At 52.0% G+C, this 26,466-nt stretch overlaps 1 protein-coding gene across 7 annotated transcripts in view; it reads left to right on the top strand.

The window, feature by feature from the left end:
• Positions 1-26,466, top strand: part of LOC129865070 (membrane-associated guanylate kinase, WW and PDZ domain-containing protein 2-like) — a 290,642-nt gene that overhangs the window by 185,205 nt on the left and 78,971 nt on the right. The window lies entirely within an intron of this gene.

Raw genomic sequence — 26,466 nt, 5'->3', positions numbered from 1 at the left:
AGAGGAAGAGTAAGGAGACGGATGGGGAAAGAAGACGCTATGCCGTGATATAGTATTGCAGAAGAGATACAGCCTATGACCATGAGGTGAGGAATAGGATGTTTTTGCATCCTTCTGGATGAAAAATCTCTCTCATTTTTCTCCATTCGGCAATGTGCTTTTGAGTGATCTCCGGCATTGATAGAGGATTCTGCTTCAGACTCCCGCGCTGTCTCTCCAACCCTGAAGCCCCTCTCACACACTATATCTCTCTCGTCTCTCTCTCTCTCTCTATCGTGCCTCCTCTCTCTCTCTCTCTCATGCCTCCCCCCCCCCCCCTCTCTCTCTCTCTCTCTCTCTCTCTCTCTCTCTCTCTCTCTCTCTCTCTCTCTGTCTCTCTCTCTCTCGTGCCTCCCTCTCCCTCTCTCTCTCGCTCGTCTGTCTCCCTCTCTCCCTTTCACTTTGATTGAGCTTATTCACTGGCTCTCCCTTTATGTCCCCACTCTGTCTTCCCTCTCTCACTCTCTCCCTTTATGTCCCCACTCTGTCTTCCCTCTCTCACTCTCTCCCTTTATGTCCCCACTCTGTCTTCCCTCTCTCTCTCTCTCCCTTTATGTCCCCACTCTGTCTTCCCTCTCTCTCTCTCTCCCTTTATGTCCCCACTCTGTCTTCCCTCTCTCACTCTCTCCCTTTATGTCCCCACTCTGTCTTCCCTCTCTCTCTCTCTCTCTCCCTTTATGTCCCCACTCTGTCTGCCCTCTCTCTCTCTCTCTCTCTCTCTCTCTCCCTTTATGTCCCCACTCTGTCTTCCCTCTCTCTCTCTCTCTCTCCCTTTATGTCCCCACTCTGTCTTCCCTCTCTCTCTCTCTCTCTCTCTCCCTTTATGTCCCCACTCTGTCTTCCCTCTCACTCTCTCCCTTTATGTCCACACTCTGTCTTCCCTCTCTCTCTCTCTCTCTCTCTCCCTTTATGTCCCCACTCTGTCTTCCCTCTCACTCTCTCCCTTTATGTCCCCACTCTGTCTTCCCTCTCACTCTCTCCCTTTATGTCCCCACTCTGTCTTCCCTCTCTCTCTCTCTCTCTCCCTTTATGTCCCCACTCTGTCTTCCCTCTCACTCTCTCCCTTTATGTCCACACTCTGTCTTCCCTCTCACTCTCTCCCTTTATGTCCCCACTCTGTCTTCCCTCTCACTCTCTCCCTTTATGTCCCCACTCTGTCTTCCCTCTCACTCTCTCCCTTTATGTCCCCACTCTGTCTTCCCTCTCACTCTCTCCCTTTATGTCCCCACTCTGTCTTCCCTCTCTCTCTCTCTCCCTTTATGTCCCCACTCTGTCTTCCCTCTCTCTCGCTCTCCCTTTATGTCCCCACTCTGTCTTCCCTCTCTCTCTCTCTCTCTCCCTTTATGTCCCCACTCTGTCTTCCCTCTCACTCTCTCCCTTTATGTCCCCACTCTGTCTTCCCTCTCTCACTCTCTCCCTTTATGTCCCCACTCTGTCTTCCCTCTCTCTCTCTCTCCCTTTATGTCCCCACTCTGTCTTCCCTCTCTCTCGCTCTCCCTTTATGTCCCCACTCTGTCTTCCCTCTCTCTCTCTCTCTCTCCCTTTATGTCCCCACTCTGTCTTCCCTCTCACTCTCTCCCTTTATGTCCCCACTCTGTCTTCCCTCTCACTCTCTCCCTTTATGTCCCCACTCTGTCTTCCCTCTCTCACTCTCTCCCTTTATGTCCCCACTCTGTCTTCCCTCTCTCTCTCTCTCCCTTTATGTCCCCACTCTGTCTTCCCTCTCTCTCGCTCTCCCTTTATGTCCCCACTCTGTCTTCCCTCTCTCTCTCTCTCTCTCCCTTTATGTCCCCACTCTGTCTTCCCTCTCACTCTCTCCCTTTATGTCCCCACTCTGTCTTCCCTCTCTCACTCTCTCCCTTTATGTCCCCACTCTGTCTTCCCTCTCTCTCTCTCTCCCTTTATGTCCCCACTCTGTCTTCCCTCTCTCTCGCTCTCCCTTTATGTCCCCACTCTGTCTTCCCTCTCTCTCTCTCTCTCTCCCTTTATGTCCCCACTCTGTCTTCCCTCTCACTCTCTCCCTTTATGTCCCCACTCTGTCTTCCCTCTCTCACTCTCTCCCTTTATGTCCCCACTCTGTCTTCCCTCTCTCTCTCTCTCCCTTTATGTCCCCACTCTGTCTTCTCTCTCTCTCTCTCTCTCTCCCTTTATGTCCCCACTCTGTCTTCCCTCTCACTCTCTCCCTTTATGTCCCCACTCTGTCTTCCCTCTCACTCTCTCCCTTTATGTCCCCACTCTGTCTTCCCTCTCACTCTCTCCCTTTATGTCCCCACTCTGTCTTCCCTCTCTCTCTCTCTCCCTTTATGTCCCCACTCTGTCTTCCCTCTCTCTCGCTCTCCCTTTATGTCCCCACTCTGTCTTCCCTTCCTCTCTCACTCTCTCCCTTTATGTCCCCACTCTGTCTTCCCTCTCTCTCTCTCTCCCTTTATGTCCCCACTCTGTCTTCCCTCTCACTCTCTCCCTTTATGTCCCCACTCTGTCTTCCCTCTCTCTCTCTCTCTCTCCCTTTATGTCCCCACTCTGTCTTCCCTCTCACTCTCTCCCTTTATGTCCCCACTCTGTCTTCCCTCTCACTCTCTCCCTTTATGTCCCCACTCTGTCTTCCCTCTCACTCTCTCCCTTTATGTCCCCACTCTGTCTTCCCTCTCACTCTCTCCCTTTATGTCCCCACTCTGTCTTCCCTCTCACTCTCTCCATTTATGTCCCCACTCTGTCTTCCCTCTCTCTCTCTCTCCCTTTATGTCCCCACTCTGTCTTCCCTCTCTCTCGCTCTCTCTCCCTTTATGTCCCCACTCTGTCTTCCCTCTCACTCTCTCCCTTTATGTCCCCACTCTGTCTTCCCTCTCTCACTCTCTCCCTTTATGTCCCCACTCTGTCTTCCCTCTCTCTCTCTCTCCCTTTATGTCCCCACTCTGTCTTCCCCCTCTCTCTCTCTCCCTTTATGTCCCCACTCTGTCTTCCCTCTCTCTCTCTCTCTCTCCCTTTATGTCCCCACTCTGTCTTCCCTCTCACTCTCTCCCTTTATGTCCCCACTCTGTCTTCCCTCTCTCACTCTCTCCCTTTATGTCCCCACTCTGTCTTCCCTCTCACTCTCTCCCTTTATGTCCACACTCTGTCTTCCCTCTCACTCTCTCCCTTTATGTCCCCACTCTGTCTTCCCTCTCACTCTCTCCCTTTATGTCCCCACTCTGTCTTCCCTCTCTCACTCTCTCCCTTTATGTCCCCACTCTGTCTTCCCTCTCTCTCTCTCTCCCTTTATGTCCCCACTCTGTCTTCCCTCTCTCTCTCTCTCCCTTTATGTCCCCACTCTGTCTTCCCTCTCTCTCTCTCTCTCTCCCTTTATGTCCCCACTCTGTCTTCCCTCTCACTCTCTCCCTTTATGTCCCCACTCTGTCTTCCCTCTCTCACTCTCTCCCTTTATGTCCCCACTCTGTCTTCCCTCTCTCTCTCTCTCCCTTTATGTCCCCACTCTGTCTTCTCTCTCTCTCTCTCTCTCTCTCTCCCTTTATGTCCCCACTCTGTCTTCCCTCTCACTCTCTCCCTTTATGTCCCCACTCTGTCTTCCCTCTCACTCTCTCCCTTTATGTCCCCACTCTGTCTTCCCTCTCACTCTCTCCCTTTATGTCCCCACTCTGTCTTCCCTCTCTCTCTCTCTCCCTTTATGTCCCCACTCTGTCTTCCCTCTCTCTCTCTCTCCCTTTATGTCCCCACTCTGTCTTCCCTCTCTCTCTCTCTCTCTCCCTTTATGTCCCCACTCTGTCTTCCCTCTCACTCTCTCCCTTTATGTCCCCACTCTGTCTTCCCTCTCTCACTCTCTCCCTTTATGTCCCCACTCTGTCTTCCCTCTCTCTCTCTCTCCCTTTATGTCCCCACTCTGTCTTCCCTTCTCTCTCGCTCTCCCTTTATGTCCCCACTCTGTCTTCCCTCTCTCTCTCTCTCTCTCCCTTTATGTCCCCACTCTGTCTTCCCTCTCACTCTCTCCCTTTATGTCCCCACTCTGTCTTCCCTCTCTCACTCTCTCCCTTTATGTCCCCACTCTGTCTTCCCTCTCACTCTCTCCCTTTATGTCCACACTCTGTCTTCCCTCTCACTCTCTCCCTTTATGTCCCCACTCTGTCTTCCCTCTCACTCTCTCCCTTTATGTCCCCACTCTGTCTTCCCTCTCTCACTCTCTCCCTTTATGTCCCCACTCTGTCTTCCCTCTCTCTCTCTCTCCCTTTATGTCCCCACTCTGTCTTCCCTCTCTCTCTCTCTCTCTCTCTCCCTTTATGTCCCCACTCTGTCTTCCCTCTCTCTCTCTCTCTCTCCCTTTATGTCCCCACTCTGTCTTCCCTCTCACTCTCTCCCTTTATGTCCCCACTCTGTCTTCCCTCTCTCACTCTCTCCCTTTATGTCCCCACTCTGTCTTCCCTCTCTCTCTCTCTCCCTTTATGTCCCCACTCTGTCTTCTCTCTCTCTCTCTCTCTCTCCCTTTATGTCCCCACTCTGTCTTCCCTCTCTCTCTCTCTCCCTTTATGTCCCCACTCTGTCTTCCCTCTCACTCTCTCCCTTTATGTCCCCACTCTGTCTTCCCTCTCACTCTCTCCCTTTATGTCCCCACTCTGTCTTCCCTCTCTCTCTCTCTCCCTTTATGTCCCCACTCTGTCTTCCCTCTCACTCTCTCCCTTTATGTCCCCACTCTGTCTTCCCTCTCTCTCTCTCTCCCTTTATGTCCCCACTCTGTCTTCCCTCTCTCTCTCTCCCTTTATGTCCCCACTCTGTCTTCCCTCTCTCACTCTCTCCCTTTATGTCCCCACTCTGTCTTCCCTCTCTCTCTCTCTCCCTTTATGTCCCCACTCTGTCTTCTCTCTCTCTCTCTCTCCCTTTATGTCCCCACTCTGTCTTCCCTCTCTCTCTCTCCCTTTATGTCCCCACTCTGTCTTCCCTCTCACTCTCTCCCTTTATGTCCCCACTCTGTCTTCCCTCTCACTCTCTCCCTTTATGTCCCCACTCTGTCTTCCCTCTCTCTCTCTCTCCCTTTATGTCCCCACTCTGTCTTCCCTCTCACTCTCTCCCTTTATGTCCCCACTCTGTCTTCCCTCTCTCTCTCTCTCCCTTTATGTCCCCACTCTGTCTTCCCTCTCTCTCTCTCCCTTTATGTCCCCACTCTGTCTTCCCTCTCTCACTCTCTCCCTTTATGTCCCCACTCTGTCTTCCCTCTCTCTCTCTCTCTCCCTTTATGTCCCCACTCTGTCTTCTCTCTCTCTCTCTCTCTCTCCCTTTATGTCCCCACTCTGTCTTCCCTCTCTCTCTCTCCCTTTATGTCCCCACTCTGTCTTCCCTCTCACTCTCTCCCTTTATGTCCCCACTCTGTCTTCCCTCTCACTCTCTCCCTTTATGTCCCCACTCTGTCTTCCCTCTCTCTCTCTCTCCCTTTATGTCCCCACTCTGTCTTCCCTCTCACTCTCTCCCTTTATGTCCCCACTCTGTCTTCCCTCTCTCTCTCTCTCCCTTTATGTCCCCACTCTGTCTTCCCTCTCTCTCTCTCCCTTTATGTCCCCACTCTGTCTTCCCTCTCTCTCTCTCTCCCTTTATGTCCCCACTCTGTCTTCCCTCTCACTCTCTCCCTTTATGTCCCCACTCTGTCTTCCCTCTCTCACTCTCTCCCTTTATGTCCCCACTCTGTCTTCCCTCTCTCTCTCTCTCCCTTTATGTCCCCACTCTGTCTTCCCTCTCACTCTCTCCCTTTATGTCCCCACTCTGTCTTCCCTCTCTCACTCTCTCCCTTTATGTCCCCACTCTGTCTTCCCTCTCTCTCTCTCTCCCTTTATGTCCCCACTCTGTCTTCTCTCTCTCTCTCTCTCTCTCCCTTTATGTCCCCACTCTGTCTTCCCTCTCACTCTCTCCCTTTATGTCCCCACTCTGTCTTCCCTCTCACTCTCTCCCTTTATGTCCCCACTCTGTCTTCCCTCTCACTCTCTCCCTTTATGTCCCCACTCTGTCTTCCCTCTCTCTCTCTCTCCCTTTATGTCCCCACTCTGTCTTCCCTCTCACTCTCTCCCTTTATGTCCCCACTCTGTCTTCCCTCTCTCTCTCTCTCCCTTTATGTCCCCACTCTGTCTTCTCTCTCTCTCTCTCTCTCCCTTTATGTCCCCACTCTGTCTTCCCTCTCTCTCTCTCTCTCTCTCTCCCTTTATGTCCCCACTCTGTCTTCCCTCTCACTCTCTCCCTTTATGTCCCCACTCTGTCTTCCCTCTCTCTCTCTCTCCCTTTATGTCCCCACTCTGTCTTCCCTCTCTCACTCTCTCCCTTTATGTCCCCACTCTGTCTTCCCTCTCTCTCTCTCTCCCTTTATGTCCCCACTCTGTCTTCCCTCTCTCTCTCTCTCTCCCTTTATGTCCCCACTCTGTCTTCCCTCTCTCTCTCTCTCTCTCCCTTTATGTCCCCACTCTGTCTTCCCTCTCTCTCTCTCTCTCTCCCTTTATGTCCCCACTCTGTCTTCCCTCTCTCTCTCTCTCTCTCCCTTTATGTCCCCACTCTGTCTTCCCTCTCTCTCTCTCTCTCTCCCTTTATGTCCCCACTCTGTCTTCCCTCTCTCTCGCTCTCTCTCCCTTTATGTCCACACTCTGTCTTCCCTCTCTCTCGCTCTCCCTTTATGTCCCCACTCTGTCTTCCCTCTCTCTCTCTCTCCCTTTATGTCCCCACTCTTTCTTCCCTCTCACTCTCTCCCTTTATGTCCCCACTCTGTCTTCCCTCTCTCTCGCTCTCCCTTTATGTCCCCACTCTGTCTTCCCTCTCTCTCTCTCTCTCTCTCCCTTTATGTCCCCACTCTGTCTTCCCTCTCACTCTCTCCCTTTATGTCCCCACTCTGTCTTCCCTCTCTCTCTCTCTCTCCCTTTATGTCCCCACTCTGTCTTCCCTCTCTCTCTCTCTCTCTCCCTTTATGTCCCCACTCTGTCTTCCCTCTCACTCTCTCCCTTTATGTCCCCACTCTGTCTTCCCTCTCTCTCTCTCTCTCTCCCTTTATGTCCCCACTCTGTCTTCCCTCTCTCTCTCTCTCTCTCCCTTTATGTCCCCACTCTGTCTTCCCTCTCTCTCTCTCCCTTTATGTCCCCACTCTGTCTTCCCTCTCACTCTCTCCCTTTATGTCCCCACTCTGTCTTCCCTCTCACTCTCTCCCTTTATGTCCCCACTCTGTCTTCCCTCTCACTCTCTCCCTTTATGTCCCCACTCTGTCTTCCCTCTCACTCTCTCCCTTTATGTCCCCACTCTGTCTTCCCTCTCACTCTCTCCCTTTATGTCCCCACTCTGTCTTCCCTCTCTCTCTCTCTCCCTTTATGTCCCCACTCTGTCTTCCCTCTCTCTCGCTCTCCCTTTATGTCCCCACTCTGTCTTCCCTCTCTCTCTCTCTCTCTCCCTTTATGTCCCCACTCTGTCTTCCCTCTCTCTCTCTCTCTCTCCCTTTATGTCCCCACTCTGTCTTCCCTCTCACTCTCTCCCTTTATGTCCCCACTCTGTCTTCCCTCTCTCACTCTCTCCCTTTATGTCCCCACTCTGTCTTCCCTCTCTCTCTCTCCCTTTATGTCCCCACTCTGTCTTCTCTCTCTCTCTCTCTCTCTCCCTTTATGTCCCCACTCTGTCTTCCCTCTCTCTCTCTCTCTCTCCCTTTATGTCCCCACTCTGTCTTCTCTCTCTCTCTCTCCCTTTATGTCCCCACTCTGTCTTCCCTCTCTCTCTCTCTCTCTCCCTTTATGTCCCCACTCTGTCTTCCCTCTCACTCTCTCCCTTTATGTCCCCACTCTGTCTTCCCTCTCTCTCTCTCTCCCTTTATGTCCCCACTCTGTCTTCCCTCTCTCACTCTCTCCCTTTATGTCCCCACTCTGTCTTCCCTCTCTCACTCTCTCCCTTTATGTCCCCACTCTGTCTTCCCTCTCTCTCTCTCTCCCTTTATGTCCCCACTCTGTCTTCCCTCTCTCTCTCTCTCTCTCCCTTTATGTCCCCACTCTGTCTTCCTCTCTCTCTCTCTCTCTCTCCCTTTATGTCCCCACTCTGTCTTCCCTCTCTCACTCTCTCCCTTTATGTCCCCACTCTGTCTTCCCTCTCTCTCTCTCTCTCTCTCCCTTTATGTCCCCACTCTGTCTTCCCTCTCTCTCTCTCTCTCTCCCTTTATGTCCCCACTCTGTCTTCCCTCTCTCACTCTCTCCCTTTATGTCCCCACTCTGTCTTCCCTCTCTCTCTCTTCTCCCTTTATGTCCCCACTCTGTCTTCCCTCTCTCTCTCTCTCTCTCCCTTTATGTCCCCACTCTGTCTTCCCTCTCTCTCTCCTCTCTCTCCCTTTATGTCCCCACTCTGTCTTCCCTCTCTCTCTCGCTCTCTCTCCCTTTATGTCCCCACTCTGTCTTCCCTCTCTCTCTCTCTCTCTCTCCCTTTATGTCCCCACTCTGTCTTCCCTCTCTCTCTCTCTCTCTCCCTTTATGTCCCCACTCTGTCTTCCCTCTCTCTCTCTCTCTCCCTTTATGTCCCCACTCTGTCTTCCCTCTCTCTCTCTCTCTCTCCCTTTATGTCCCCACTCTGTCTTCCCTCTCACTCTCTCCCTTTATGTCCCCACTCTGTCTTCCCTCTCTCTCTCTCTCCCTTTATGTCCCCACTCTGTCTTCCCTCTCACTCTCTCCCTTTATGTCCCCACTCTGTCTTCCCTCTCACTCTCTCCCTTTATGTCCCCACTCTGTCTTCCCTCTCACTCTCTCCCTTTATGTCCCCACTCTGTCTTCCCTCTCTCACTCTCTCCCTTTATGTCCCCACTCTGTCTTCCCTCTCTCTCTCTCTCCCTTTATGTCCCCACTCTGTCTTCCCTCTCTCTCTCTCTCTCTCCCTTTATGTCCCCACTCTGTCTTCCCTCTCTCTCTCTCTCTCTCCCTTTATGTCCCCACTCTGTCTTCCCTCTCACTCTCTCCCTTTATGTCCCCACTCTGTCTTCCCTCTCTCACTCTCTCCCTTTATGTCCCCACTCTGTCTTCCCTCTCTCTCTCTCTCCCTTTATGTCCCCACTCTGTCTTCTCTCTCTCTCTCTCTCTCTCCCTTTATGTCCCCACTCTGTCTTCCCTCTCTCTCTCTCCCTTTATGTCCCCACTCTGTCTTCCCTCTCACTCTCTCCCTTTATGTCCCCACTCTGTCTTCCCTCTCACTCTCTCCCTTTATGTCCCCACTCTGTCTTCCCTCTCTCTCTCTCTCCCTTTATGTCCCCACTCTGTCTTCCCTCTCACTCTCTCCCTTTATGTCCCCACTCTGTCTTCCCTCTCTCTCTCTCTCCCTTTATGTCCCCACTCTGTCTTCCCTCTCTCTCTCTCCCTTTATGTCCCCACTCTGTCTTCCCTCTCTCACTCTCTCCCTTTATGTCCCCACTCTGTCTTCCCTCTCTCTCTCTCTCCCTTTATGTCCCCACTCTGTCTTCCCTCTCTCTCTCTCTCCCTTTATGTCCCCACTCTGTCTTCCCTCTCTCTCTCTCTCTCTCCCTTTATGTCCCCACTCTGTCTTCCCTCTCTCTCTCTCTCTCTCCCTTTATGTCCCCACTCTGTCTTCCCTCTCTCTCTCTCTCTCTCCCTTTATGTCCCCACTCTGTCTTCCCTCTCTCTCTCTCTCTCTCCCTTTATGTCCCCACTCTGTCTTCCCTCTCTCTCTCTCTCTCTCCCTTTATGTCCCCACTCTGTCTTCCCTCTCACTCTCTCCCTTTATGTCCCCACTCTGTCTTCCCTCTCTCTCTCTCTCCCTTTATGTCCCCACTCTGTCTTCCCTCTCACTCTCTCCCTTTATGTCCACACTCTGTCTTCCCTCTCACTCTCTCCCTTTATGTCCCCACTCTGTCTTCCCTCTCACTCTCTCCCTTTATGTCCCCACTCTGTCTTCCCTCTCTCACTCTCTCCCTTTATGTCCCCACTCTGTCTTCCCTCTCTCTCTCTCTCCCTTTATGTCCCCACTCTGTCTTCCCTCTCTCTCTCTCTCTCTCCCTTTATGTCCCCACTCTGTCTTCCCTCTCTCTCTCTCTCTCTCCCTTTATGTCCCCACTCTGTCTTCCCTCTCTACTCTCTCCCTTTATGTCCCCACTCTGTCTTCCCTCTCTCACTCTCTCCCTTTATGTCCCCACTCTGTCTTCCCTCTCTCTCTCTCTCCCTTTATGTCCCCACTCTGTCTTCTCTCTCTCTCTCTCTCTCTCCCTTTATGTCCCCACTCTGTCTTCCCTCTCTCTCTCTCCCTTTATGTCCCCACTCTGTCTTCCCTCTCACTCTCTCCCTTTATGTCCCCACTCTGTCTTCCCTCTCACTCTCTCCCTTTATGTCCCCACTCTGTCTTCCCTCTCTCTCTCTCTCCCTTTATGTCCCCACTCTGTCTTCCCTCTCACTCTCTCCCTTTATGTCCCCACTCTGTCTTCCCTCTCTCTCTCTCTCCCTTTATGTCCCCACTCTGTCTTCCCTCTCTCTCTCTCCCTTTATGTCCCCACTCTGTCTTCCCTCTCTCACTCTCTCCCTTTATGTCCCCACTCTGTCTTCCCTCTCTCTCTCTCTCCCTTTATGTCCCCACTCTGTCTTCTCTCTCTCTCTCTCTCTCTCCCTTTATGTCCCCACTCTGTCTTCCCTCTCTCTCTCTCCCTTTATGTCCCCACTCTGTCTTCCCTCTCACTCTCTCCCTTTATGTCCCCACTCTGTCTTCCCTCTCACTCTCTCCCTTTATGTCCCCACTCTGTCTTCCCTCTCTCTCTCTCTCCCTTTATGTCCCCACTCTGTCTTCCCTCTCACTCTCTCCCTTTATGTCCCCACTCTGTCTTCCCTCTCTCTCTCTCTCCCTTTATGTCCCCACTCTGTCTTCTCTCTCTCTCTCTCTCTCTCCCTTTATGTCCCCACTCTGTCTTCCCTCTCTCTCTCTCTCTCTCTCCCTTTATGTCCCCACTCTGTCTTCCCTCTCACTCTCTCCCTTTATGTCCCCACTCTGTCTTCCCTCTCTCTCTCTCTCCCTTTATGTCCCCACTCTGTCTTCCCTCTCTCACTCTCTCCCTTTATGTCCCCACTCTGTCTTCCCTCTCTCTCTCTCTCCCTTTATGTCCCCACTCTGTCTTCCCTCTCTCTCTCTCTCTCCCTTTATGTCCCCACTCTGTCTTCCCTCTCTCTCTCTCTCTCTCCCTTTATGTCCCCACTCTGTCTTCCCTCTCTCTCTCTCTCTCCCTTTATGTCCCCACTCTGTCTTCCCTCTCTCTCTCTCTCTCTCCCTTTATGTCCCCACTCTGTCTTCCCTCTCTCTCTCTCTCTCTCCCTTTATGTCCACACTCTGTCTTCCCTCTCTCTCGCTCTCTCTCCCTTTATGTCCCCACTCTGTCTTCCCTCTCTCTCTCTCTCCCTTTATGTCCCCACTCTGTCTTCCCTCTCTCTCTCTCTCCCTTTATGTCCCCACTCTTTCTTCCCTCTCACTCTCTCCCTTTATGTCCACACTCTGTCTTCCCTCTCTCTCGCTCTCCCTTTATATCCCCACTCTGTCTTCCCTCTCTCTCTCTCTCTCTCTCCCTTTATGTCCCCACTCTGTCTTCCCTCTCACTCTCTCCCTTTATGTCCCCACTCTGTCTTCCCTCTCTCTCTCTCTCTCCCTTTATGTCCCCACTCTGTCTTCCCTCTCTCTCTCTCTCTCTCCCTTTATGTCCCCACTCTGTCTTCCCTCTCACTCTCTCCCTTTATGTCCCCACTCTGTCTTCCCTCTCTCTCTCTCTCTCTCCCTTTATGTCCCCACTCTGTCTTCCCTCTCTCTCTCTCTCTCTCCCTTTATGTCCCCACTCTGTCTTCCCTCTCTCTCTCTCTCCCTTTATGTCCCCACTCTGTCTTCCCTCTCACTCTCTCCCTTTATGTCCCCACTCTGTCTTCCCTCTCACTCTCTCCCTTTATGTCCACACTCTGTCTTCCCTCTCACTCTCTCCCTTTATGTCCCCACTCTGTCTTCCCTCTCACTCTCTCCCTTTATGTCCCCACTCTGTCTTCCCTCTCACTCTCTCCCTTTATGTCCCCACTCTGTCTTCCCTCTCTCTCTCTCTCCCTTTATGTCCCCACTCTGTCTTCCCTCTCTCTCGCTCTCCCTTTATGTCCCCACTCTGTCTTCCCTCTCTCTCTCTCTCTCTCCCTTTATGTCCCCACTCTGTCTTCCCTCTCTCTCTCTCTCTCTCCCTTTATGTCCCCACTCTGTCTTCCCTCTCACTCTCTCCCTTTATGTCCCCACTCTGTCTTCCCTCTCTCACTCTCTCCCTTTATGTCCCCACTCTGTCTTCCCTCTCTCTCTCTCCCTTTATGTCCCCACTCTGTCTTCCTCTCTCTCTCTCTCTCTCCCTTTATGTCCCCACTCTGTCTTCCCTCTCTCTCTCTCTCTCTCCCTTTATGTCCCCACTCTGTCTTCTCTCTCTCTGTCTCTCTCTCCCTTTATGTCCCCACTCTGTCTTCCCTCTCTCTCTCACTCTCTCCCTTTATGTCCCCACTCTGTCTTCCCTCTCACTCTCTCCCTTTATGTCCCCACTCTGTCTTCCCTCTCACTCTCTCCCTTTATGTCCCCACTCTGTCTTCCCTCTCTCTCTCTCTCCCTTTATGTCCCCACTCTGTCTTCCCTCTCACTCTCTCCCTTTATGTCCCCACTCTGTCTTCCCTCTCTCTCTCTCTCCCTTTATGTCCCCACTCTGTCTTCTCTCTCTCTCTCTCTCTCCCTTTATGTCCCCACTCTGTCTTCCCTCTCTCTCTCTCTCTCTCTCCCTTTATGTCCCCACTCTGTCTTCCCTCTCACTCTCTCCCTTTATGTCCCCACTCTGTCTTCCCTCTCTCTCTCTCTCCCTTTATGTCCCCACTCTGTCTTCCCTCTCTCACTCTCTCCCTTTATGTCCCCACTCTGTCTTCCCTCTCTCACTCTCTCCCTTTATGTCCCCACTCTGTCTTCCCTCTCTCTCTCTTCTCCCTTTATGTCCCCACTCTGTCTTCCCTCTCTCTCTCTCTCTCTCCCTTTATGTCCCCACTCTGTCTTCCCTCTCTCTCTCTCTCTCTCTCCCTTTATGTCCCCACTCTGTCTTCCCTCTCTCACTCTCTCCCTTTATGTCCCCACTCTGTCTTCCCTCTCTCTCTCTCTCTCTCTCTCCCTTTATGTCCCCACTCTGTCTTCCCTCTCTCTCTCTCTCTCTCTCCCTTTATGTCCCCACTCTGTCTTCCCTCTCTCACTCTCTCCCTTTATGTCCCCACTCTGTCTTCCCTCTCTCTCTCTTTCTCCCTTTATGTCCCCACTCTGTCTTCCCTCTCTCTCTCTCTCTCTCCCTTTATGTCCCCACTCTGTCTTCCCTCTCTCTCTCGCTCTCTCTCCCTTTATGTCCCCACTCTGTCTTCCCTCTCTCTCTCGCTCTCTCTCCCTTTATGTCCCCACTCTGTCTTCCCTCTCTCTCTCTCTCTCTCCCTTTATGTCCCCACTCTGTCTTCCCTCTCTCTCTCTCTCTCCCTTTATGTCCCCACTCTGTCTTCCCTCTCTCTCTCTCTCTCTCCCTTTATGTCCCCACTCTGTCTTCCCTCTCTCTCTCTCTCTCTCTCCCTTTATGTCCCCACTCTGTCTTCCCTCTCACTCTCTCCCTTTATGTCCACACTCTGTCTTCCCTCTCTCTCGCTCTCCCTTTATGTCCCCACTCTGTCTTCCCTCTCACTCTCTCCCTTTATGTCCACACTCTGTCTTCCCTCTCACTCTCTCCCTTTATGTCCCCACTCTGTCTTCCCTCTCACTCTCTCCCTTTATGTCCCCACTCTGTCTTCCCTCTCTCACTCTCTCCCTTTATGTCCCCACTCTGTCTTCCCTCTCTCTCTCTCTCCCTTTATGTCCCCACTCTGTCTTCCCTCTCTCTCTCTCTCTCTCCCTTTATGTCCCCACTCTGTCTTCCCTCTCTCTCTCTCTCTCTCCCTTTATGTCCCCACTCTGTCTTCCCTCTCACTCTCTCCCTTTATGTCCCCACTCTGTCTTCCCTCTCTCACTCTCTCCCTTTATGTCCCCACTCTGTCTTCCCTCTCTCTCTCTCTCCCTTTATGTCCCCACTCTGTCTTCTCTCTCTCTCTCTCTCTCTCCCTTTATGTCCCCACTCTGTCTTCCCTCTCTCTCTCTCCCTTTATGTCCCCACTCTGTCTTCCCTCTCACTCTCTCCCTTTATGTCCCCACTCTGTCTTCCCTCTCACTCTCTCCCTTTATGTCCCCACTCTGTCTTCCCTCTCTCTCTCTCTCCCTTTATGTCCCCACTCTGTCTTCCCTCTCACTCTCTCCCTTTATGTCCCCACTCTGTCTTCCCTCTCTCTCTCTCTCCCTTTATGTCCCCACTCTGTCTTCCCTCTCTCTCTCTCCCTTTATGTCCCCACTCTGTCTTCCCTCTCTCACTCTCTCCCTTTATGTCCCCACTCTGTCTTCCCTCTCTCTCTCTCTCCCTTTATGTCCCCACTCTGTCTTCCCTCTCTCTCTCTCTCCCTTTATGTCCCCACTCTGTCTTCCCTCTCTCTCTCTCCCTTTATGTCCCCACTCTGTCTTCCCTCTCTCTCTCTCCCTTTATGTCCCCACTCTGTCTTCCCTCTCACTCTCTCCCTTTATGTCCCCACTCTGTCTTCCCTCTCTCTCTCTCTCCCTTTATGTCCCCACTCTGTCTTCCCTCTCTCTCTCTCTCCCTTTATGTCCCCACTCTGTCTTCCCTCTCACTCTCTCCCTTTATGTCCCCACTCTGTCTTCCCTCTCTCTCTCTCTCCCTTTATGTCCCCACTCTGTCTTCCTCTCTCTCTCTCCCTTTATGTCCCCACTCTGTCTTCCCTCTCTCTCTCTCTCCCTTTATGTCCCCACTCTGTCTTCCCTCTCACTCTCTCCCTTTATGTCCCCACTCTGTCTTCCCTCTCTCTCTCTCTCCCTTTATGTCCCCACTCTGTCTTCCCTCTCACTCTCTCCCTTTATGTCCCCACTCTGTCTTCCCTCTCTCACTCTCTCCCTTTATGTCCCCACTCTGTCTTCCCTCTCTCTCTCTCTCCCTTTATGTCCCCACTCTGTCTTCCCTCTCACTCTCTCCCTTTATGTCCCCACTCTGTCTTCCCTCTCACTCTCTCCCTTTATGTCCCCACTCTGTCTTCCCTCTCTCTCTCTCTCCCTTTATGTCCCCACTCTGTCTTCTCTCTCTCTCTCTCTCTCTCCCTTTATGTCCCCACTCTGTCTTCCCTCTCACTCTCTCCCTTTATGTCCCCACTCTGTCTTCCCTCTCACTCTCTCCCTTTATGTCCCCACTCTGTCTTCCCTCTCACTCTCTCCCTTTATGTCCCCACTCTGTCTTCCCTCTCTCTCTCTCTCCCTTTATGTCCCCACTCTGTCTTCTCTCTCTCTCTCTCTCTCTCCCTTTATGTCCCCACTCTGTCTTCCCTCTCTCTCTCTCTCTCTCCCTTTATGTCCCCACTCTGTCTTCCCTCTCACTCTCTCCCTTTATGTCCCCACTCTGTCTTCCCTCTCTCTCTCTCTCCCTTTATGTCCCCACTCTGTCTTCCCTCTCTCACTCTCTCCCTTTATGTCCCCACTCTGTCTTCCCTCTCTCTCTCTCTCCCTTTATGTCCCCACTCTGTCTTCCCTCTCTCTCTCTCTCTCCCTTTATGTCCCCACTCTGTCTTCCCTCTCTCTCTCTCTCTCTCCCTTTATGTCCCCACTCTGTCTTCCCTCTCTCTCTCTCTCTCTCTCCCTTTATGTCCCCACTCTGTCTTCCCTCTCTCTCTCTCTCTCTCTCCCTTTATGTCCCCACTCTGTCTTCCCTCTCTCTCTCTCTCTCTCCCTTTATGTCCACACTCTGTCTTCCCTCTCTCTCGCTCTCTCTCCCTTTATGTCCACACTCTGTCTTCCCTCTCTCTCGCTCTCCCTTTATGTCCCCACTCTGTCTTCCCTCTCTCTCTCTCTCCCTTTATGTCCCCACTCTGTCTTCTCTCTCTCTCTCACTCTCTCCCTTTATGTCCCCACTCTTTCTTCCCTCTCACTCTCTCCCTTTATGTCCACACTCTGTCTTCCCTCTCTCTCGCTCTCCCTTTATATCCCCACTCTGTCTTCCCTCTCTCTCTCTCTCTCTCTCCCTTTATGTCCCCACTCTGTCTTCCCTCTCACTCTCTCCCTTTATGTCCCCACTCTGTCTTCCCTCTCTCTCTCTCTCTCCCTTTATGTCCCCACTCTGTCTTCCCTCTCTCTCTCTCTCTCTCCCTTTATGTCCCCACTCTGTCTTCCCTCTCACTCTCTCCCTTTATGTCCCCACTCTGTCTTCCCTCTCTCTCTCTCTCTCTCCCTTTATGTCCCCACTCTGTCTTCCCTCTCTCTCTCTCTCTCTCCCTTTATGTCCCCACTCTGTCTTCTCTCTCTCTCTCTCTCTCTCCCTTTATGTCCCCACTCTGTCTTCCCTCTCACTCTCTCCCTTTATGTCCCCACTCTGTCTTCCCTCTCACTCTCTCCCTTTATGTCCACACTCTGTCTTCCCTCTCACTCTCTCCCTTTATGTCCCCACTCTGTCTTCCCTCTCACTCTCTCCCTTTATGTCCCCACTCTGTCTTCCCTCTCACTCTCTCCCTTTATGTCCCCACTCTGTCTTCCCTCTCTCTCTCTCTCCCTTTATGTCCCCACTCTGTCTTCCCTCTCTCTCGCTCTCCCTTTATGTCCCCACTCTGTCTTCCCTCTCTCTCTCTCTCTCTCCCTTTATGTCCCCACTCTGTCTTCCCTCTCTCTCTCTCTCTCTCCCTTTATGTCCCCACTCTGTCTTCCCTCTCACTCTCTCCCTTTATGTCCCCACTCTGTCTTCCCTCTCTCACTCTCTCCCTTTATGTCCCCACTCTGTCTTCCCTCTCTCTCTCTCTCCCTTTATGTCCCCACTCTGTCTTCTCTCTCTCTCTCTCTCTCTCCCTTTATGTCCCCACTCTGTCTTCCCTCTCTCTCTCTCTCTCTCCCTTTATGTCCCCACTCTGTCTTCTCTCTCTCTGTCTCTCTCTCCCTTTATGTCCCCACTCTGTCTTCCCTCTCTCTCTCACTCTCTCCCTTTATGTCCCCACTCTGTCTTCCCTCTCACTCTCTCCCTTTCTGTCCCCACTCTGTCTTCCCTCTCACTCTCTCCCTTTATGTCCCCACTCTGTCTTCCCTCTCTCTCTCTCCCTTTATGTCCCCACTCTGTCTTCCCTCTCACTCTCTCCCTTTATGTCCCCACTCTGTCTTCCCTCTCTCTCTCTCTCCCTTTATGTCCCCACTCTGTCTTCTCTCTCTCTCTCTCTCTCCCTTTATGTCCCCACTCTGTCTTCCCTCTCTCTCTCTCTCTCTCCCTTTATGTCCCCACTCTGTCTTCCCTCTCACTCTCTCCCTTTATGTCCCCACTCTGTCTTCCCTCTCTCTCTCTCTCCCTTTATGTCCCCACTCTGTCTTCCCTCTCTCACTCTCTCCCTTTATGTCCCCACTCTGTCTTCCCTCTCTCTCTCTTTCTCCCTTTATGTCCCCACTCTGTCTTACCTCTCTCTCTCTCTCTCTCCCTTTATGTCCCCACTCTGTCTTCCCTCTCTCTCTCTCTCTCTCTCCCTTTATGTCCCCACTCTGTCTTCCCTCTCTCACTCTCTCCCTTTATGTCCCCACTCTGTCTTCCCTCTCTCTCTCTCTCTCTCTCTCCCTTTATGTCCCCACTCTGTCTTCCCTCTCTCTCTCTCTCTCTCTCTCCCTTTATGTCCCCACTCTGTCTTCCCTCTCTCACTCTCTCCCTTTATGTCCCCACTCTGTCTTCCCTCTCTCTCTCTTTCTCCCTTTATGTCCCCACTCTGTCTTCCCTCTCTCTCTCTCTCTCTCCCTTTATGTCCCCACTCTGTCTTCCCTCTCTCTCTCGCTCTCTCTCCCTTTATGTCCCCACTCTGTCTTCCCTCTCTCTCTCGCTCTCTCTCCCTTTATGTCCCCACTCTGTCTTCCCTCTCTCTCTCTCTCTCTCTCCCTTTATGTCCCCACTCTGTCTTCCCTCTCTCTCTCTCTCCCTTTATGTCCCCACTCTGTCTTCCCTCTCTCTCTCTCTCTCTCTCCCTTTATGTCCCCACTCTGTCTTCCCTCTCTCTCTCTCTCTCTCTCTCCCTTTATGTCCCCACTCTGTCTTCCCTCTCACTCTCTCCCTTTATGTCCACACTCTGTCTTCCCTCTCTCTCGCTCTCCCTTTATGTCCCCACTCTGTCTTCCCTCTCACTCTCTCCCTTTATGTCCCCACTCTGTCTTCCCTCTCACTCTCTCCCTTTATGTCCCCACTCTGTCTTCCCTCTCTCTCTCTCTCCCTTTATGTCCCCACTCTGTCTTCCCTCTCACTCTCTCCCTTTATGTCCCCACTCTGTCTTCCCTCTCTCTCTCTCTCCCTTTATGTCCCCACTCTGTCTTCCCTCTCACTCTCTCCCTTTATGTCCCCACTCTGTCTTCCCTCTCACTCTCTCCCTTTATGTCCCCACTCTGTCTTCCCTCTCACTCTCTCCCTTTATGTCCCCACTCTGTCTTCCCTCTCTCTCTCTCTCCCTTTATGTCCCCACTCTGTCTTCCCTCTCACTCTCTCCCTTTATGTCCCCACTCTGTCTTCCCTCTCTCTCTCTCTCCCTTTATGTCCCCACTCTGTCTTCTCTCTCTCTCTCTCTCTCTCCCTTTATGTCCCCACTCTGTCTTCCCTCTCTCTCTCTCTCTCTCTCCCTTTATGTCCCCACTCTGTCTTCCCTCTCACTCTCTCCCTTTATGTCCCCACTCTGTCTTCCCTCTCTCTCTCTCTCCCTTTATGTCCCCACTCTGTCTTCCCTCTCTCACTCTCTCCCTTTATGTCCCCACTCTGTCTTCCCTCTCTCTCTCTCTCCCTTTATGTCCCCACTCTGTCTTCCCTCTCTCTCTCTCTCTCCCTTTATGTCCCCACTCTGTCTTCCCTCTCTCTCTCTCTCTCTCCCTTTATGTCCCCACTCTGTCTTCCCTCTCTCTCTCTCTCTCTCTCCCTTTATGTCCCCACTCTGTCTTCCCTCTCTCTCTCTCTCTCTCTCCCTTTATGTCCCCACTCTGTCTTCCCTCTCTCTCTCTCTCTCTCCCTTTATGTCCACACTCTGTCTTCCCTCTCTCTCGCTCTCTCTCCCTTTATGTCCACACTCTGTCTTCCCTCTCTCTCGCTCTCCCTTTATGTCCCCACTCTGTCTTCCCTCTCTCTCTCTCTCCCTTTATGTCCCCACTCTGTCTTCTCTCTCTCTCTCACTCTCTCCCTTTATGTCCCCACTCTTTCTTCCCTCTCACTCTCTCCCTTTATGTCCACACTCTGTCTTCCCTCTCTCTCGCTCTCCCTTTATATCCCCACTCTGTCTTCCCTCTCTCTCTCTCTCTCTCTCCCTTTATGTCCCCACTCTGTCTTCCCTCTCACTCTCTCCCTTTATGTCCCCACTCTGTCTTCCCTCTCTCTCTCTCTCTCCCTTTATGTCCCCACTCTGTCTTCCCTCTCTCTCTCTCTCTCTCCCTTTATGTCCCCACTCTGTCTTCCCTCTCACTCTCTCCCTTTATGTCCCCACTCTGTCTTCCCTCTCTCTCTCTCTCTCTCCCTTTATGTCCCCACTCTGTCTTCCCTCTCTCTCTCTCTCTCTCCCTTTATGTCCCCACTCTGTCTTCTCTCTCTCTCTCTCTCTCTCCCTTTATGTCCCCACTCTGTCTTCCCTCTCACTCTCTCCCTTTATGTCCCCACTCTGTCTTCCCTCTCACTCTCTCCCTTTATGTCCACACTCTGTCTTCCCTCTCACTCTCTCCCTTTATGTCCCCACTCTGTCTTCCCTCTCACTCTCTCCCTTTATGTCCCCACTCTGTCTTCCCTCTCTCTCTCTCTCTCTCCCTTTATGTCCCCACTCTGTCTTCCCTCTCTCTCTCTCTCTCTCCCTTTATGTCCCCACTCTGTCTTCCCTCTCACTCTCTCCCTTTATGTCCCCACTCTGTCTTCCCTCTCTCACTCTCTCCCTTTATGTCCCCACTCTGTCTTCCCTCTCTCTCTCTCTCCCTTTATGTCCCCACTCTGTCTTCTCTCTCTCTCTCTCTCTCTCCCTTTATGTCCCCACTCTGTCTTCCCTCTCTCTCTCTCTCTCTCCCTTTATGTCCCCACTCTGTCTTCTCTCTCTCTGTCTCTCTCTCCCTTTATGTCCCCACTCTGTCTTCCCTCTCTCTCTCACTCTCTCCCTTTATGTCCCCACTCTGTCTTCCCTCTCACTCTCTCCCTTTATGTCCCCACTCTGTCTTCCCTCTCACTCTCTCCCTTTATGTCCCCACTCTGTCTTCCCTCTCTCTCTCTCCCTTTATGTCCCCACTCTGTCTTCCCTCTCACTCTCTCCCTTTATGTCCCCACTCTGTCTTCCCTCTCTCTCTCTCTCCCTTTATGTCCCCACTCTGTCTTCTCTCTCTCTCTCTCTCTCCCTTTATGTCCCCACTCTGTCTTCCCTCTCTCTCTCTCTCTCTCCCTTTATGTCCCCACTCTGTCTTCCCTCTCACTCTCTCCCTTTATGTCCCCACTCTGTCTTCCCTCTCTCTCTCTCTCCCTTTATGTCCCCACTCTGTCTTCCCTCTCTCACTCTCTCCCTTTATGTCCCCACTCTGTCTTCCCTCTCTCTCTCTTTCTCCCTTTATGTCCCCACTCTGTCTTACCTCTCTCTCTCTCTCTCTCCCTTTATGTCCCCACTCTGTCTTCCCTCTCTCTCTCTCTCTCTCTCCCTTTATGTCCCCACTCTGTCTTCCCTCTCTCACTCTCTCCCTTTATGTCCCCACTCTGTCTTCCCTCTCTCTCTCTCTCTCTCTCTCCCTTTATGTCCCCACTCTGTCTTCCCTCTCTCTCTCTCTCTCTCTCCCTTTATGTCCCCACTCTGTCTTCCCTCTCTCACTCTCTCCCTTTATGTCCCCACTCTGTCTTCCCTCTCTCTCTCTTTCTCCCTTTATGTCCCCACTCTGTCTTCCCTCTCTCTCTCTCTCTCTCCCTTTATGTCCCCACTCTGTCTTCCCTCTCTCTCTCGCTCTCTCTCCCTTTATGTCCCCACTCTGTCTTCCCTCTCTCTCTCGCTCTCTCTCCCTTTATGTCCCCACTCTGTCTTCCCTCTCTCTCTCTCTCTCTCTCCCTTTATGTCCCCACTCTGTCTTCCCTCTCTCTCTCTCTCTCTCCCTTTATGTCCCCACTCTGTCTTCCCTCTATCTCTCTCTCTCTCTCCCTTTATGTCCCCACTCTGTCTTCCCTCTCTCTCTCTCTCTCTCTCTCCCTTTATGTCCCCACTCTGTCTTCCCTCTCTCTCGCTCTCCCTTTATGTCACCACTCTGTCTTCCCTCTCACTCTCTCCCTTTATGTCCCCACTCTGTCTTCCCTCTCACTCTCTCCCTTTATGTCCCCACTCTGTCTTCCCTCTCTCTCTCTCTCCCTTTATGTCCCCACTCTGTCTTCCCTCTCACTCTCTCCCTTTATGTCCCCACTCTGTCTTCCCTCTCTCTCTCTCTCCCTTTATGTCCCCACTCTGTCTTCTCTCTCTCTCTCCCTTTATGTCCCCACTCTGTCTTTCCTCTCTCTCTCTCTCCCTTTATGTCCCCACTCTGTCTTCCCTCTCACTCTCTCCCTTTATGTCCCCACTCTGTCTTCCCTCTCTCTCTCTCTCCCTTTATGTCCCCACTCTGTCTTCTCTCACTCTCTCCCTTTATGTCCCCACTCTGTCTTCTCTCTCTCTCTCTCTCTCTCCCTTTATGTCCCCACTCTGTCTTCCCTCTCACTCTCTCCCTTTATGTCCCCACTCTGTCTTCCCTCTCACTCTCTCCCTTTATGTCCCCACTCTGTCTTCCCTCTCACTCTCTCCCTTTATGTCCCCACTCTGTCTTCCCTCTCTCTCTCTCTCCCTTTATGTCCCCACTCTGTCTTCCCTCTCACTCTCTCCCTTTATGTCCCCACTCTGTCTTCCCTCTCTCTCTCTCTCCCTTTATGTCCCCACTCTGTCTTCTCTCTCTCTCTCTCTCTCTCCCTTTATGTCCCCACTCTGTCTTCCCTCTCTCTCTCTCTCTCTCTCTCCCTTTATGTCCCCACTCTGTCTTCCCTCTCACTCTCTCCCTTTATGTCCCCACTCTGTCTTCCCTCTCTCTCTCTCTCCCTTTATGTCCCCACTCTGTCTTCCCTCTCTCACTCTCTCCCTTTATGTCCCCACTCTGTCTTCCCTCTCTCTCTCTCTCCCTTTATGTCCCCACTCTGTCTTCCCTCTCTCTCTCTCTCTCCCTTTATGTCCCCACTCTGTCTTCCCTCTCTCTCTCTCTCTCTCCCTTTATGTCCCCACTCTGTCTTCCCTCTCTCTCTCTCTCTCTCTCCCTTTATGTCCCCACTCTGTCTTCCCTCTCTCTCTCTCTCTCTCTCCCTTTATGTCCCCACTCTGTCTTCCCTCTCTCTCTCTCTCTCTCCCTTTATGTCCACACTCTGTCTTCCCTCTCTCTCGCTCTCTCTCCCTTTATGTCCACACTCTGTCTTCCCTCTCTCTCGCTCTCCCTTTATGTCCCCACTCTGTCTTCCCTCTCTCTCTCTCTCCCTTTATGTCCCCACTCTGTCTTCTCTCTCTCTCTCACTCTCTCCCTTTATGTCCCCACTCTTTCTTCCCTCTCACTCTCTCCCTTTATGTCCACACTCTGTCTTCCCTCTCTCTCGCTCTCCCTTTATATCCCCACTCTGTCTTCCCTCTCTCTCTCTCTCTCTCTCCCTTTATGTCCCCACTCTGTCTTCCCTCTCACTCTCTCCCTTTATGTCCCCACTCTGTCTTCCCTCTCTCTCTCTCTCTCCCTTTATGTCCCCACTCTGTCTTCCCTCTCTCTCTCTCTCTCTCCCTTTATGTCCCCACTCTGTCTTCCCTCTCACTCTCTCCCTTTATGTCCCCACTCTGTCTTCCCTCTCTCTCTCTCTCTCTCCCTTTATGTCCCCACTCTGTCTTCCCTCTCTCTCTCTCTCTCTCCCTTTATGTCCCCACTCTGTCTTCTCTCTCTCTCTCTCTCTCTCCCTTTATGTCCCCACTCTGTCTTCCCTCTCACTCTCTCCCTTTATGTCCCCACTCTGTCTTCCCTCTCACTCTCTCCCTTTATGTCCACACTCTGTCTTCCCTCTCACTCTCTCCCTTTATGTCCCCACTCTGTCTTCCCTCTCACTCTCTCCCTTTATGTCCCCACTCTGTCTTCCCTCTCACTCTCTCCCTTTATGGCCCCACTCTGTCTTCCCTCTCTCTCTCTCTCCCTTTATGTCCCCACTCTGTCTTCCCTCTCTCTCGCTCTCCCTTTATGTCCCCACTCTGTCTTCCCTCTCTCTCTCTCTCTCTCCCTTTATGTCCCCACTCTGTCTTCCCTCTCTCTCTCTCTCTCTCCCTTTATGTCCCCACTCTGTCTTCCCTCTCACTCTCTCCCTTTATGTCCCCACTCTGTCTTCCCTCTCTCACTCTCTCCCTTTATGTCCCCACTCTGTCTTCCCTCTCTCTCTCTCTCCCTTTATGTCCCCACTCTGTCTTCTCTCTCTCTCTCTCTCTCCCTTTATGTCCCCACTCTGTCTTCCCTCTCTCTCTCTCTCTCTCCCTTTATGTCCCCACTCTGTCTTCTCTCTCTCTGTCTCTCTCTCCCTTTATGTCCCCACTCTGTCTTCCCTCTCTCTCTCACTCTCTCCCTTTATGTCCCCACTCTGTCTTCCCTCTCACTCTCTCCCTTTATGTCCCCACTCTGTCTTCCCTCTCACTCTCTCCCTTTATGTCCCCACTCTGTCTTCCCTCTCTCTCTCTCCCTTTATGTCCCCACTCTGTCTTCCCTCTCACTCTCTCCCTTTATGTCCCCACTCTGTCTTCCCTCTCTCTCTCTCTCCCTTTATGTCCCCACTCTGTCTTCTCTCTCTCTCTCTCTCTCCCTTTATGTCCCCACTCTGTCTTCCCTCTCTCTCTCTCTCTCTCCCTTTATGTCCCCACTCTGTCTTCCCTCTCACTCTCTCCCTTTATGTCCCCACTCTGTCTTCCCTCTCTCTCTCTCTCCCTTTATGTCCCCACTCTGTCTTCCCTCTCTCACTCTCTCCCTTTATGTCCCCACTCTGTCTTCCCTCTCTCACTCTCTCCCTTTATGTCCCCACTCTGTCTTCCCTCTCTCTCTCTTTCTCCCTTTATGTCCCCACTCTGTCTTCCCTCTCTCTCTCTCTCTCTCCCTTTATGTCCCCACTCTGTCTTCCCTCTCTCTCTCTCTCTCTCTCCCTTTATGTCCCCACTCTGTCTTCCCTCTCTCACTCTCTCCCTTTATGTCCCCACTCTGTCTTCCCTCTCTCTCTCTCTCTCTCTCTCCCTTTATGTCCCCACTCTGTCTTCCCTCTCTCTCTCTCTCTCTCTCCCTTTATGTCCCCACTCTGTCTTCCCTCTCTCACTCTCTCCCTTTATGTCCCCACTCTGTCTTCCCTCTCTCTCTCTTTCTCCCTTTATGTCCCCACTCTGTCTTCCCTCTCTCTCTCTCTCTCTCCGTTTATGTCCCCACTCTGTCTTCCCTCTCTCTCTCGCTCTCTCTCCCTTTATGTCCCCACTCTGTCTTCCCTCTCTCTCTCGCTCTCTCTCCCTTTATGTCCCCACTCTGTCTTCCCTCTCTCTCTCTCTCTCTCTCCCTTTATGTCCCCACTCTGTCTTCCCTCTCTCTCTCTCTCTCCCTTTATGTCCCCACTCTGTCTTCCCTCTCTCTCTCTCTCTCTCCCTTTATGTCCCCACTCTGTCTTCCCTCTCTCTCTCTCTCTCTCTCTCCCTTTATGTCCCCACTCTGTCTTCCCTCTCACTCTCTCCCTTTATGTCCACACTCTGTCTTCCCTCTCTCTCGCTCTCCCTTTATGTCCCCACTCTGTCTTCCCTCTCTCTCTCTCTCTCTCTCCCTTTATGTCCCCACTCTGTCTTCCCATTCTCTCGCTCTCCCTCCCTTTATGGCCCCACTCTGTCTTCTCTCGCTCTCCCTTTATGGCCCCACTCTGTCTTCCCTCTCTCTCTCTCTCTCTCTCCCTTTATGTCCCCACTCTGTCTTCCCTCTCTCTCTCTCTCTCTCTCCCTTTATGTCCCCACTCTGTCTTCCCATTCTCTCGCTCTCTCTCCCTTTATGTCCCCACTCTGTCTTCCCTCTCTCTCTCTCTCCCTTTATGTCCCCACTCTGTCTTCCCTCTCTCTCTCTCTCTCTCTCCCTTTGTCTCCCACTCTGTCTTCCCCCGCTGTCTCCCACTCTGTCACTCTGGTCCCCTGTCTCATTCTCTCTATCTCGTCCCATCTCCTGCTCTATCTTCCCTATCAGTCTCACCCTCCATCTTTCTCCTCTCACCCCTTCTCTCTCTCCCTGCTCTATCTCTCTCATTCTCTCTATCGCTCCCTCATCTGGGTGAGATGTATGTGTTGAGTAGTAGACAGGGGTATAGCAGCATTGTAAGGTGGAGGGGAATGGAGCTCATATCAGACACAGAGACAGTCAGGCAGATGGGAATGGAGCTCATATCAGACACAGAGACAGTCAAGCTGATGGGAATGGAGCTCATATCAGACACAGAGACAGTCAGGCTGATGAGAATGGAGCTCATATCAGACACAGAGACAGTCAGGCTGAGGAGAATGGAGCTCATATCATACAGCGACAGTCAGGCTGAGGAGAATGGAGCTCATATCAGACACAGAGACAGTCAGCAGGTTCAAGATAACGTCTCATTTGTGGAGTGAATCATCCTAGCTGAGCCCAGCTTAGTCAATCATGTCTGTCTGATAAACACTTACTCACACAGCCACAGTTTTTCTCACAATCACATCCACCACTCTGACCCCCCCCCCCCCCCCCCCCCCCCCCCCCCCCCACACACACACACACACACACACACATACTGTATATACACAGACAGTAGGGCTCCGGTATTCTCAGGCCATCCAAAATATAAGCAGGAGGATGGAGGAGACAGGAAGATAGTTGACCACTTTGGAAGATGACAAGAAAGAGGAAACAAAGAGAATGTCCTAGAAAGAATCCCAGGAAACCATCATCATCTAGTTCAGGGATGGGCATCTGGCACTCTGGGAATGGAAGCCCCTAGATCACTTTTTCTCTTACGTCAGTCACTGATTGTCAGTCACTGTCAGCAAAAAAAAATGTGATTGCTCGGTTAGTTTAGAGGCAAGCTATCATGGTTGAATTACCGGCCGGGGAGCTCCCACAGCAGCTCATTTTCCTCTGTCTCCTGTCAAAATGAGTAGAATTACATGAAATGTAGATTTTTTTCTATTGTGTTATTGACTGTACGTTTGTTTATTCCATGTGTAACTCTGTGTTGTTGTTTGTGTCGCACGGCTTTGCTTTTGTCACGTTCGTAATAAGGACGGGACCAAGGCGCAACGTTTGTTGAGTTCCACATCTTCATTTGGGGTGAAACTTTCAAAC

The sequence above is a fragment of the Salvelinus fontinalis genome, chromosome 11 (genome assembly GCF_029448725.1).
Source record: "Salvelinus fontinalis isolate EN_2023a chromosome 11, ASM2944872v1, whole genome shotgun sequence".
NCBI lineage: Eukaryota > Metazoa > Chordata > Actinopteri > Salmoniformes > Salmonidae > Salvelinus > Salvelinus fontinalis.
Note: the sequence above shows the minus strand (reverse complement) of the source record. Positions and strands in the feature narration are given on the sequence as shown.